Here is a 12,771-nt window from a genome sequence, read left to right as displayed (position 1 = left end):
CCAACAATAAAATCCTTGGATTATACTATGCCCTAAGATGTTTCATATTATATATACTATCTAAGATATACAAAGAAAACTTAATAACTACGAAGAAATATTACATATTAAAAAAATGAGGGATGCAAAAGAAAAATAACAAAATACACATGTATGGCTTTACCTCAAACTACAGTTTAAATTGTAAATACAAGTAAAAGAAGAAAATACACCAAAATCCTAAAAGCATCTACATGTGTGATATGGTTATGGATACTTTTTCTTATAAAATCTTGTATTTTTCAATGAGCAATTTTTTATACTAAAAATCTGTGAAAAGAGAGAACAGGGTTGGATCCTTATACTAAAAAACAAAAATTAACTCACAATAAGCTATTTTCCTTCAAAGAATTCTTTAAGCAGACTATTAGAATACATACAGAAAATACTTCAGTCTTGCCACAGTTAGGAAAAAAAATCTGCCTTTACTAATCATTTAGTATCAAGGGAAAAAAAATCTGCCTTTACCAATCATTTAGTATCTAGCAAGCGGGATGGGAAAGAAGCCTAGAAGACTGAGACATACAATGTACCAAACAAACACAGGGCAGGCAGTTCATCTTCATAGTGATCTAGTCAAAAATAGAGCCCTTTTCAACAGGAAGCAATTGGGGCACAAAAAAATTAAGAGAGTCAATTCCCCAAAGTTATACATCTAGAAGGCAGCAAAGAAGCCAGGATATGAATCTGAGTTTCATCCTAAAGCTTTACGCTCTTTTCTTTATATTGCATTAGCACTAATTTTACATATATTACAGTAAAGGTGATAAAAGAAAAATCAACTCCTCAGCACTATTACTACTCTTGGAAATATTCCATCGATGTTTACTTCAAAGAGTTTCTCTATAATGCTATCTTGGTCTCACTAACAATCTAAATTTGATATTCTCAAAAATCTTCTTGCTACAGAACTCCCCACTGCTCAGTTCCATCACCAGAGCTAGACTACCAGTAGTTGAAGTGATGAGTGCACACAAGGAAATAAAGTCAATGAAAATCCAACCTTGTCCTCTCTCTACCAAGGCCAAAAGAAAAACCAACAATGTGAATGGAAAACTGAAATTACATAAATTGTGGTAACCACCAGGCTATGTATCCCAGATGGATCAGTTCCTTTAGAATTTAATTTTTTGGCAGTAATGGGGTTTGAACTCAGGGTCTCACATTTGATAGGCTGGTGCTCTCCCACTGAGCCATGCCCCAGCTAAAATTTTGAATTGACATATAATACAAATAAAAGCACGAATCATATGCATATAGCTCCAATTATCACCAAATAAACACATCCATAACCATCTGTCCATGAAAATTAATAAGAACCAAGAAATCCAATGCCCCATGCCAATCTAATATTCTTTCCCTCTTCACCAAAGTATTATCCTAATGTTTAATATTGTAGGTTTGAAAGGTTCTCAGAGTCATATAAATGGAGTCTTACAACACATATTCTTTTGTATACACCTTCTCATTCAACATTTTATTAGTGATATTTTTCCATATTAGCTCATTCCATATTAGCTCATTGTCTTCTTGATGGATTTGGTGTTGCTTCCAGTATTTGGTCATTACAATAATGCTCAATGAACCTTTTTAGTATATGTCTTCTGGTGCCAATACATACATATTTTTGGGTATATTACTAGGAGTGAAACTTCTGTATATGTACAGCTTTAGTACGCATTAGAGACCAGTCTTCCAAATGGTTGCATCAATTTCACCTCTATTATAGTTCATATCATAGTATTGTCCTTTGGAAGTAGAGCAACACTTAGTATTGTCAGTCTTTTATTTTAGCTATTATGGATATTCAATCGTGTATCCATGTTCCTTAAACTGCAATTTTTGTGATAGCTTTTTCATAATTATTAGCTAATGGGAAAGGCTTTTTTAGGATGGGATGGGTCTTTCAAATCTCTTCCTGGTTTTTGTGTTTTGTTGCTGCTGCTGATCATTTTAGACAAGGTCTTGCAGTTGTCCAGGTTGTCCTCGAACTTGATATACTTTTATGATTATAGGCATCCATTATCAAACCCTGGTGCCCCTTCCTGTTTTTCAAATAGGTCTTCTTGTCTATCAGCTTATAGAAATTCCTTATTTATTTTGGACATAAACTTTATGTTCAGTTCTATACATTTCAAGCCACATCTTCCTCTCTTCAGCTTGTCCTTTTACTTTATTTTCTACTTTTTCTTAACTCTGATGCAACCTAGTATTTATTTTTCTTTTCTATACTTCTTTTTTTTTTGGCAGTTCTAAGACTGAACTCAGGGCCTTGTAGTTGCTAGACCAGTCATCTTCCACTGAGCTAAATCCCCAACCCCTCTTTCAGTACTTTTTGAAGCCAGATAGTGGTCTTCCTCATGTAAGTCATGTTTCTTTATTATATCACTTGGGTGATATTGGATGATATTATTGCTGAATCATAGAGTGATTCAGCAATAAAAGTTTCATTTTTCCACAAATCAAGATCCAATAGATCAAGTATCACTCACTGAAGGAAGAATTGACTTCAATGCTTTGCAGTTTCACCTTTAAATCTAAGCACCATGTCTGTCTTCTGTTTCCATGGTTCTCCTAAGTTTGCCCAGAGACTACTTTGCCTCAGTGACCAAAGGTTAGGAAGTTTGATACTTGGCATCATATACCCTCTCACAATGATTTTGAAGATTATCTTGGTTCCTCTTATCTTTTTAGGATTTTCGTTGTTTTATTTTTCGCTGTTCCTGGGGCTTGAACTCTAGGTCTGGGCACTGTCTCTGAGCTCCTTTTGCTCAAGGCTCTCTACCACTTGAGCCACAGCACCACTTCTTTTTCTTTAATTAACTGGAGATATGAGTCTCTTGACTTTCCTGCCCAGGCTGGCTTCAAATGGTGATCCTCAGATTTCAGCCTCCTGAGTAGCTAGGAGTACAGGTATGAGCCACTGGCATGAGCCCATTGTTTATTTTTAGACTTTTTCATTAAAAAAAAAAACTTTTCTGAGGTTTTCTGAATTTCAGTGGATAGAAATAACAATCTATGGAGATATTTACAATTCTCCTTCTTCCAATGGAAGAACATGAGAACTTCTTTCAATATTTACAGGCCTCCCACTTCCTCGGTGCTGGTGATCAACCCAGGATCTGGACGATGCTAAGGCAAGAATTCTGCTACAGAGCTAAATTCCCCAACCCAATGCTTATGATTTTTAATAAAAATTGTAGGCATATTCTGTTATAGCTATTCCTTAGGATTTGATATTCTGTGATGTAACTGTAAAAGATATATCCTTTAAATCTTATTCTTTACATGGCGTTTACATATAAAAATCCAATTGCTTTTTCTGTTGGTTCAACAGTTCTGTTAGTCATGTGTGCATATGGTTTGTTGGATGTTTCTCTTTATAAGCCACAGTGCCCCACATGTTGCCCAGGCCGTCTCAAAATTCCATTTCTCATGGAACCAGGAATCCTTCTGTTTCAGTCTCAAAAGTAAGTAGTACTACCAGCACACATCACCACACCCAGCTTCAAAAGCCTTTTCAATGCCTTTATTAATTTTAATAGTTTATCTACATATCTTTTGGGTTTTCTATGTCCATAATCATATATAAGTATATATATATATATATATATATATATATATATATATAAAACAGCCTTTTTGCTTATCTGACTTTTATTTTTGTCATGTTAATCTTTTATCTTTCTTTATTTCTGGGTATAGAAGTTCTGATAAAATACTGGCTAATATTTTAACTTTTTTTTTTCTGGTGCTACAGATTGAAGCACGTTAGGCACGTACTCTGCCATTGAGTTACCAGCCCCTCTCTGCCCTCAGCACTGAATATTGTTTTAATTCAAGCATTAAGTCTATTATTACTTAATGCTTGGATATACATGGATTTAATCTTTTGTCCTTTTAAACCTGTTTTCAATTGTTTTTCCCTACACAATATATAATATATAAAGATATATTATATATTTCTAGAAAATTATTATAGAAGTAACAAAATTACAATAACCAACTCTAAACTAACAAAGTCTAAAGTTAACTTTTATCTTAATGAACAATGTAAGATCCTTAGAAATTAACTCCATTTACTACCCTCCCAACCTATAATGGCATTGCTATTAATCCCAAAAAACATTATTTATTTAGATTGCCTACATATTTACCTTTCCATTGTTCTTCATTACTTCCTGTTATCTCTGAGGTTCCATCTGGAATCATTTTCCTTCTGCCTGAAGAACTCCTTTTAGTTTTTCCTTTAGTGGGGGTCTGCTGGTGACAAATTCCCTTAATTTTTGTTTCCTGAAAATATTTTTATTTTACCTTACTTTTACAAGATATACTTAGTGAGTAGAGAATTCTAGGTTGGCAGTTGTTTTCTTTCTTTTGGCTTCCATTGCTTCTATTGGATATTCCCCTAGATCTAAACCCCACTTCTTCACTGCCTTAATAGTTTTCCAAAGCCATGAAATATGTGTTTTTCTCAAGCTTTCATAGTTAATATAAATCACTCTATCTGTCATGAACAGAATCTTTTTAAATGTCAATTTAGTGCAAGAGTATCCAAATGTATAAAAATTATTTTAAATGTGAGGCAAAAAATTCACTAAATGCTCATTTACTAGAACCTGAAGTTAAAGAATTAATGTTGTACCACTGTCCGAGGTTCAACAAGTAATCTTCAATTCAGGTAATTAAATAATTTTCCAATCATGAGAGAAATACTAAAGAGAGCCTTGAGATTTATTTTCTGCCAGAATTAAAAAGTGTTTCTTTTAAAAAGGGTAAATGGGGGGAAAAAATCACAATAATGAAAACTTTTTCTTAATATGAACTTAGGTGATTACTATGAATTAAATAAAACAAATGCCACCACACAGAAGAATTTTTACATAGTATACACTTACTTTAACTATTTAAGATGTAATAGTTTATTATACTAGACTGGAACATCAATTTACTACTTAACCTGAGACACATTCTGTAGTAGGGACCATAAAGAAAAACTCAGTTTCTTCTAAGTTAACACCAACTTGGTCAGAAAACTATAGCTACTATTACCATAAAAATATATGTTAAAATCTCCATGAACAATATTTCATAAACTTTTAACAACAGAAAGAGAACAAAACACTACTCAATTTGTTCTATGAAACCGGTAATACCTAATACCAAAACCACACAAAGACATCACAGGAAAAGAAAGCTACAGACCAACATTCCTTATGATAATATATATAAAATCCTCAACAGAATATTAGCAAACCAAATCCAACAACATATAAAAATTATACACCATGACCAAGTGGGAGCTATTCTAGAAATTCAAGCTTAATTTAACACCCAAAAAACAGACTGACCATGCCCCCCCAAAAGTTCTAACCACTAATGACTACATTTGATGACAAGGTTTTTATTATAGGGAGTAATTAAGGTTAATGAAATTTTAGGATATAGTACTAATTTAATAGGATTAGTGGCTTTTTATAAGAGGAAGGGAAAGGCATCCTCTCCCTGGACAAGTGAAGAGACAATAAGAAGGTTACCATCTGTAAGCTAGAAAACGGGCTTCACCAAAAACCAATCAGCCAGCACTTGCTCTTGGACCTCTTTAGCCCTCAAAAATAAATTTAACTTGATTAAGCCACCAGTCTATCATATTTTATTGTGGTAGCCTAAGCTGACTAATATGGTAATATACTAACTATGTAAATAGACTAATGGAAAAACACATACTGTTGAAATGCATCTGACAAAGCATGTATCTTTCATAATAAAATTCTAAAACTAGGACTAGAAAGCTACTTTCTTTTTTCTTTTTTTTGTGGGTCGTGGGGCCTGAACACTGGGCCTGGGCACTGTCCTCAGCTCTTCAGCTTAAGGCTAGCACTCTACCACTTGAGCCACAGCACCACTTCCAGCTTTTCCTGCCTATGTGGTACTGAGAAATCAAACCCAGGGCCTCATGAATGCAAGGCAAGCACTCTACCACTGAGCCCTACCTTGCCAGCCCTTAGAAGGCTACTTTCTCAATCTAATAAACATTGTTCTTAATGGTGAGAGAATGAAAGCTTTCTCTGTAAAATTAATGGAGACATGTTTGTATAGTCTCACCACTTCTGTTCAATATTGATTACACTAGAGATCCTAGCAAGGGGAATTAGGCAAGAAAAAGAAATAAAGATATTCAGATTAGAAAAGAAGTAGGAAAATTTGCCGAGGACAAGGAATTAAAATCTCAAGGAATCAGCAAACAAGTATTATGCAAGTTCAGCAAGGTTGCATAATACAAGATCAGTGTTTTAAAAGCTATTGTAGTTCTATATACTAGCAATGGACAAGTAAAAACAAATTTAATAAGTCAACTGTATTTACAATAGAATAAAAAATACAAATAAATTTAATGTATGTATGCAGCTCATACTGTGAAAATTACAACACTGTTCGAAGATTTAAAGGAAGCTCTATCAAAATGAGCTAAGATGGATACTCTCCAAATTCATCTGCAGATTCAACACAATCCTGTCAAAATACAGCTTCCTTCTTGCAGAAATTAATAACATGACCTAAAATGCATATGGAAATACAAGGAACCCAAAATATCCAAAATACTGAAAAATATTAGACAACTCAAACAAAGAGGACTCAAACTTTTAGACTTTCAAAATTAATACAAAGATACAGTGCTCAGCAATGAGAGTGGTAGAAAAAGCACCCTAGACATACTCAACAAGTCTTTCTCCATAAAAAAGGACCAAGACAAAGAATACAAAGCAGCCATTTCACTAGTGTCTGAGGAAAAAGCTACCAAATTAAGTAGAGAGATGGCAGACACATTGTTGAGCAAAGACATTCCAGTGACCTTATATATAAAAGAAGGTGCATTAGTCAGCTTTCCATTATCTGAGATAATCAACTTAAAAGGGTAAGTAAGGGTTTACTTTGTCTCACAGTTTTGCAAGTTCTAGTTCATACCTGGTTTGCCCAGTGGCTTTTGGGCCTGTGGCAAGAAGCAAATCATAGTAGGAGGAAGCATGCAACAAAACTGTACACCCAGACAAACAAACAAGCACATAAACACATAAACACACACACACACACACACACACACACACACACACACACACGGGAATAAAAGGATCTGGGCTTCCATTCTCTCCTTCAACAGTATGTCCCAATGATCAGATCTCTCCCATTATGTCTTATCTCATAAAGTGTCATCCACACCTTCCAAGATCACCAGAGGTGGACTCAAGTCACCAGCACAAATCCCAACTGTAGCAGGAGAGAACTAAGCACAAACTACTGTCCCAATTCCCAACATCAACTGTGAATCAACACCCACACCAAAAACGTCAACTATCTACTACAAGAGAAGCCTGCAGCTCTTACAGGTCCTGAGCTCAGGTGGGTAGCTATTAAGTTGCCATACCAACACTACCACATAGAAAAAACTGACCTCACTTTGTACTATTCCTTAGCTAAGCACGTCCTGAAAAATATCATTTAGAGATCTCATTCACCCAAAATAAATGGTAGCCTTGAACTCTCTCTTTCTCTCTACTTTAACCCTGTTATGCTAAAATAAATCTTTGCTGAAAGTTTAAAAAAAAAAAAGAACATCACAAGTCCAAATCTAACCTGGACTATAGCAAGACCATGTTTTAAAAAACAAGAAAAAGAAAAAAGAAGTAACAAAGAAAGTCTTAGGAGAGAGGATTATTATTATCAAGGAAAGGCCCATGTGTTGAAGGATGCTCTTCTGCCTGGTGCTATCAGAAGTGGTAGTGTTTTACAAGGGAGGATCTAATAAAAGGCTTTACATCATTGGGAGTTTCTCCTAAAGGACACTGTGAAATTTCCTGTTGCTTTTCTCTTTTTCTCCTATCCTAGCCATGAAGTGAACATCTCTGCTTCATTATATACTCTCTGACATGATGTGCTTCCTCACCACAGGTGCAAAGCAATCATGGAATAAAACCATCAAAACAGAGAACACAATAAACCTTTCTTCTTTGTAAGAAGATTATCTCAGGTATTTTGGTATAACAATGGAAAGATAACATATATTCTGGGCTGTATTATAGTCTAAAAAATTTTAAAAGTGTCTAGAAAAAAGCACCTAGGTACACAGGGAATTTCCATCCAGTAGAACAAGAACTGATTTCAGCAGAAACCTTTCCATCCAGGAGAGGTATTCAAAGTCCTTAGAGGGGAAGAAACCTTGTCAACCAAAATATACCACATCTAGGGCTGGGAATGTGGCTTAGTGGTAGAGGGCTTGCCTAGCATGCATGAAGCCTTGGGTTGGATTCCTCGGTACCATATAAACAGAAAAAGCCAGAAGTGGTGCTGTGGCTCAAGTGGTAAGAGTGCTAGCTTTGAACAATAGAAGCTTAGGGACAGTGGCTAGGCCCTGAGTTTAAGCCCCAGGTTGGGGGAAAACACACACACATGCACGCGCGCACACACACACACACACACACACACACACGCACGCACACACACCATACCGCATCTATCAAAGTTATCCTTCAGGGGCTGGGAATGTGGCTCAGTGGTAGAGTGCTTGCCTAACAAGCATGAAGTGCTGAGTTTGATTCCTCAGTACCAAATATACAGAAAAAGCCGGAAGTGGCACTGTGGCTCAAGTGGTGGAGTGCTAGCCTTGAGCAAAAGCAGCTCAGGGACAGTGCCCAGACCCTGAGTTCAAGCCCCAGGATTGGCAAAAACAAACAAACAAAAAGCTATACTTCAGAAATTAAAGGGAAATAAAATATTTCTTAAGACAAGCAAAAACTGCTAGAATTCCCCAGCATTATATCAGCCTAAAGGCTTAACTTGGTCCTGTACTAGCAGCACAAGAATATAGAAAAAGTGTATAAAAGACATAAAAAACAGCTGAGGGACAGCACCCAGGCCCAGAGTTCTGGCCCCACAACTGACAAAAAAAAAAAAAGGCATAGAAAACAATTAACAAAATTACAAGGATATATATTTACTTATCAGTAATAAGTTAGAATGTAAACAGAATAATTTTCCAAATAAAAGATACAGACCAAATTAATTGATCAAAAAATAAGACTGAAGCTGGGCACCCGTGGCTCTTGCCTGTAATACTAATCACTCAGGAGGCTGACATCTGAGGATCCAGGTTCAAAGCCCACACAGCAAAGTCCATGAGACTCTTATCTCCAATAAACCACCAAAAAACCCGAAGTGGTATTGTGGCTCAAGTGGTAGAGTGCTCGCCTCGAGCTGAAGAGCGCAGGGACAGTGCACAAGCCCAGAGTTCAAGCCCCATGACCAACAAAAATAAATGAATAAGACAGCCGGGCGCAGGTGGCTCACGCCTATAATCCTAGCTACTCAGAAGGCTGAGATCTGAGGACTGCAGTTCAAAGCCAGCCCAAGCAGGAAAGTCCAATAGACTCTTATTTCCAATTAACCTCCAGAAAACTGGAAGTGGCACTGTGGCTCAAGTGGTAGAGTGCTAGCCTTGAGCTGAAGAGCTGAGGGACAGTGCCCAGGCCCAGAGTTCAAGCCCCATGACCCGACCAAAAAAAAAACCCAAAAACTCAATGATATGCTGCTACTAGACACTCACCTTAAAGTTACCTGCAGACTGAAAGGATAAAGATATACTATATATACATGGAAATTAAACACAAACAGAAGTAACTATGCTTCTATCAGATAAAACGGACTTTAGATTAAAATATGTTTTTAAAAAAATGTCACTGTAGGCAGAGCAATGGTGGCTCATACCTGTAATCTTAGCTACTGAGGTGGCTAAGATCTGAGAATTGTAGTTTGATGTCAGCCTGAGCAGATAAACCTGAGGTTTTTATCTCCAATTAACCAGCAAAAAGCCAGAGGCTAAGGAGTGGCTCAAGTGGTAGAATACCAACCTTGAGCAAAACAGCCTAGAAAGAGCTCAAGACCCTGAGTTCAAGCCCCAGTAACAGTGGAAAAAGTGGAAAGAGAGAAAGTGAAAGACAGAGAGAAGGAAAGGAGGGAGGGAGGAAGGAAGAAAGGAGGGAAGGAGGGAGGGGACAGAAAAGGAGGGAGGGAAGAAGGGGAGGGAGGGAGGAGAGAAAGAGAAAGAGGGAGGGAATAGGTCACTGTATACTGATAAAGGCATGAATTCAATTAAAGGAAATGAAGTAACAAACATAGAAACACTAGTAGATTGTACAAATTACATCAAGTAAATAGTTCTAAAACAAGAGACATCTAGTGTAATAACAGGAACTCAATATGCTAATTTCAAGCTAGGCACAAGTGGCACACACCTGTAATCCTAACTACTCAGGATGCTAAGATCTGAGGGCTGAGGTTTGAAGCCAGATCTGGCGGAAAATTCTTAGACTCCTATCTCTAAGCCATCCATAAGCTGGGAGTGTGGGTGTGGCTCAATGGGCAGAGCTAGTCAGGAAGGGGATAAACAGTGCCCAGGCCCTCAGTTGTATGTGGCAGGAACAAACAAATCATGTCTCAAAAAACAAAAAGAGCCAGACACTGATGGCTCACACCTGTAATCCTAGCTGCTCAGGAGGCTGAGGTCTGAGGACCACGGTTCAAAGCCAGCACAGGCAGTAAAGTCCATGAGGCTCTTATCTCTAAAACCACCAGGGCTGGGATGTAGCTCAGTGGCGAAGCGCTTGCCTAGCAAGCGCAACGTCCTGGGTTCAATCCCCAGTACCAAAAAAGAAAAGACAAAAAAAAAAATACAGTTAAAAAAACCACCAGAAAACTGGAAGTGGTGCTATGGCTCAAGTGGTAGAGCACTTGCCTTGAGCTGAAGAGCTGAGGGATGAGTTCAAGCCCCAGGACCGACCAAAAACAACAACAACAACAACAAAAAAAAAAAAGGTGGGAAGGTGGCTCAGTGGTAGAGTGCTTGCCTTGCATGCATGAGGCCCTAGGTTCAATTCCTCAGCACCACATAAGCAGAAAAAAAAGCCGGAAGTGGTGCTATGGCTCAAGTGGTAGCGCACTAGCCTTGAGCTGAAGAGCTGAGGGACAGTGCCCAGGCCCAGAGTTCAGGCCCCATGACTGAACCCAAAAAAAAAAAAAAAAAGAACCAGTGGCTCATGCCTATAAACAGCTACTTGGGAGGCTGAGATCTGAAAGCCAGCCAGGATAGACAAATTGACAAGACTCTTATCTTCAAATGACCAGCAAAAAAAGGTAGGAGTGGAGGCATGGCTCAAGCACCATCCATCAGCAAAACAGCTGAGAGAGAGCACAAGGCCTTAAGTTCAAACCTCAGTATCAGAAAACAAAACTGCTGAGAAAGAAATCTTATTCACAATGCTATGCTTAATCAAGGGCATGATTGATCTCTGCAATAATAATTATGAAACAGAAGAAAATGATTGACGAGGACATAAAAAAATGAAAATATATCCCATATTCATAGACTGAAAAATATTGTTGAAATTTCCACACTACCTAAAGATACAATGCAATTCCTATCAAAATACCAATAATATTCTTCACTGAACTAGAAAAAAATCCATAACATTTATGTGAAACCACAAAAAACCTTAAATAGCCAAAGTAATCCCAAGAAAAAGAATAAATGTAGAATAATACAATATCAAAATACACTACAAAGCTATAGTAACCAAAACAACATGGTACTTGGTTTAAGACCAGACAATAAAGCAAAGAAAACTAATAGAAACCCGGGAATAATCCACATACTTGCAAGCAACTAGAAGCAGAAAAAAACCTACATGGTACTGGGAAAACTAAATAACTATATGCAAAAGAGACTTCTCTTTTTTTGGGGGGGGGTGACCTGGGGCTTTGAACTCAGAGCCTACGTGCTGTCCTTGACCTTTTGTACAAGGCTAGCACTCTACCATTTTAGCCACAGCTCCATCTCTGGCTCTAATTGTTGGTATAAGTCTCATGGACTTTCCTGCCTAGGCTTGGTTTTGAACCATGATCCTCAGATCTCAGCCTCCTGAGTAGCTAAGATTACAGGCATGAGCCACCAGTGCTTCACTGACTTCTGTCTCATAAAACATACAAAAATCAACTCAAAAAGAATGAAAGAATTAAGTCTAAGATTTGAAACTATGAAACTACTAGAAGAAAATATAAGAGAACTGCTTCAGAACATTGGTCTAGATCAAGAATTTTTTTTGGAAAATGACACCAAAATCACAGGGAACAAAAAACAAAAACTGACAAATGGGATTAAATTAAAATATTTCTGTACTTAAAAGTAAATCAAAAGAAAGAATAAACACCCTCTAGGGCCAGTGACTGCATTACCTATAATTCTAGGTATTCAAAAGGTAAAGCTGGGATGATAGCTGTGCAAAGACAGCCAGCAAATAGTTAGCAAGACCCAATTTCAACAAATAAACTAGGCATAGCAGTACACAACTGTAATCTAACTACCTGAGAAGCATGAATAAGAGGACTGTGGTCTCAGAAGTGGTGCTGTAGCTCAAGTGGTAGAATGCTAGCCTTGAGCTGAAGAGCTGAGGGACAGTGCTCAGGCCCAGAGTTCAAGCCCCACGACTGACAAAAAAAAAAAAAAAAGAAAGAAAAGAAAAGAAAAGAAAAAGAGAACTGTGGTCTCAGTGTACTCCAGGCAATATTCTGTCTTAAAAAAAAAAGGGGGGGCTGGGAAGATGGCTCAGTGGTAGAGCACTTGCCTTGCATGCCTGAGGCCCTGAGTTCGATTCCTCAGCACCACATAAGCAAAAAGAAAAAAGC

At 37.4% G+C, this 12,771-nt stretch overlaps 1 protein-coding gene across 1 annotated transcript in view; it reads right to left on the bottom strand.

Annotated features, from left to right (window-relative positions):
* The window catches only part of Zdbf2 (zinc finger, DBF-type containing 2), a 43,884-nt gene that overhangs the window by 26,770 nt on the left and 4,343 nt on the right, over positions 1 to 12,771 (bottom strand). The gene's annotated exons all lie outside the window — the stretch shown is intronic.

The sequence above is a fragment of the Dipodomys ordii genome, unplaced genomic scaffold, assembly GCF_000151885.1.
Source record: "Dipodomys ordii isolate 6190 unplaced genomic scaffold, Dord_2.0 Scaffold1, whole genome shotgun sequence".
Lineage (NCBI taxonomy): Eukaryota > Metazoa > Chordata > Mammalia > Rodentia > Heteromyidae > Dipodomys > Dipodomys ordii.
The sequence above is the reverse complement of the archived record's forward strand: the minus strand, read 5'-3'. Positions and strand labels throughout refer to the sequence as shown.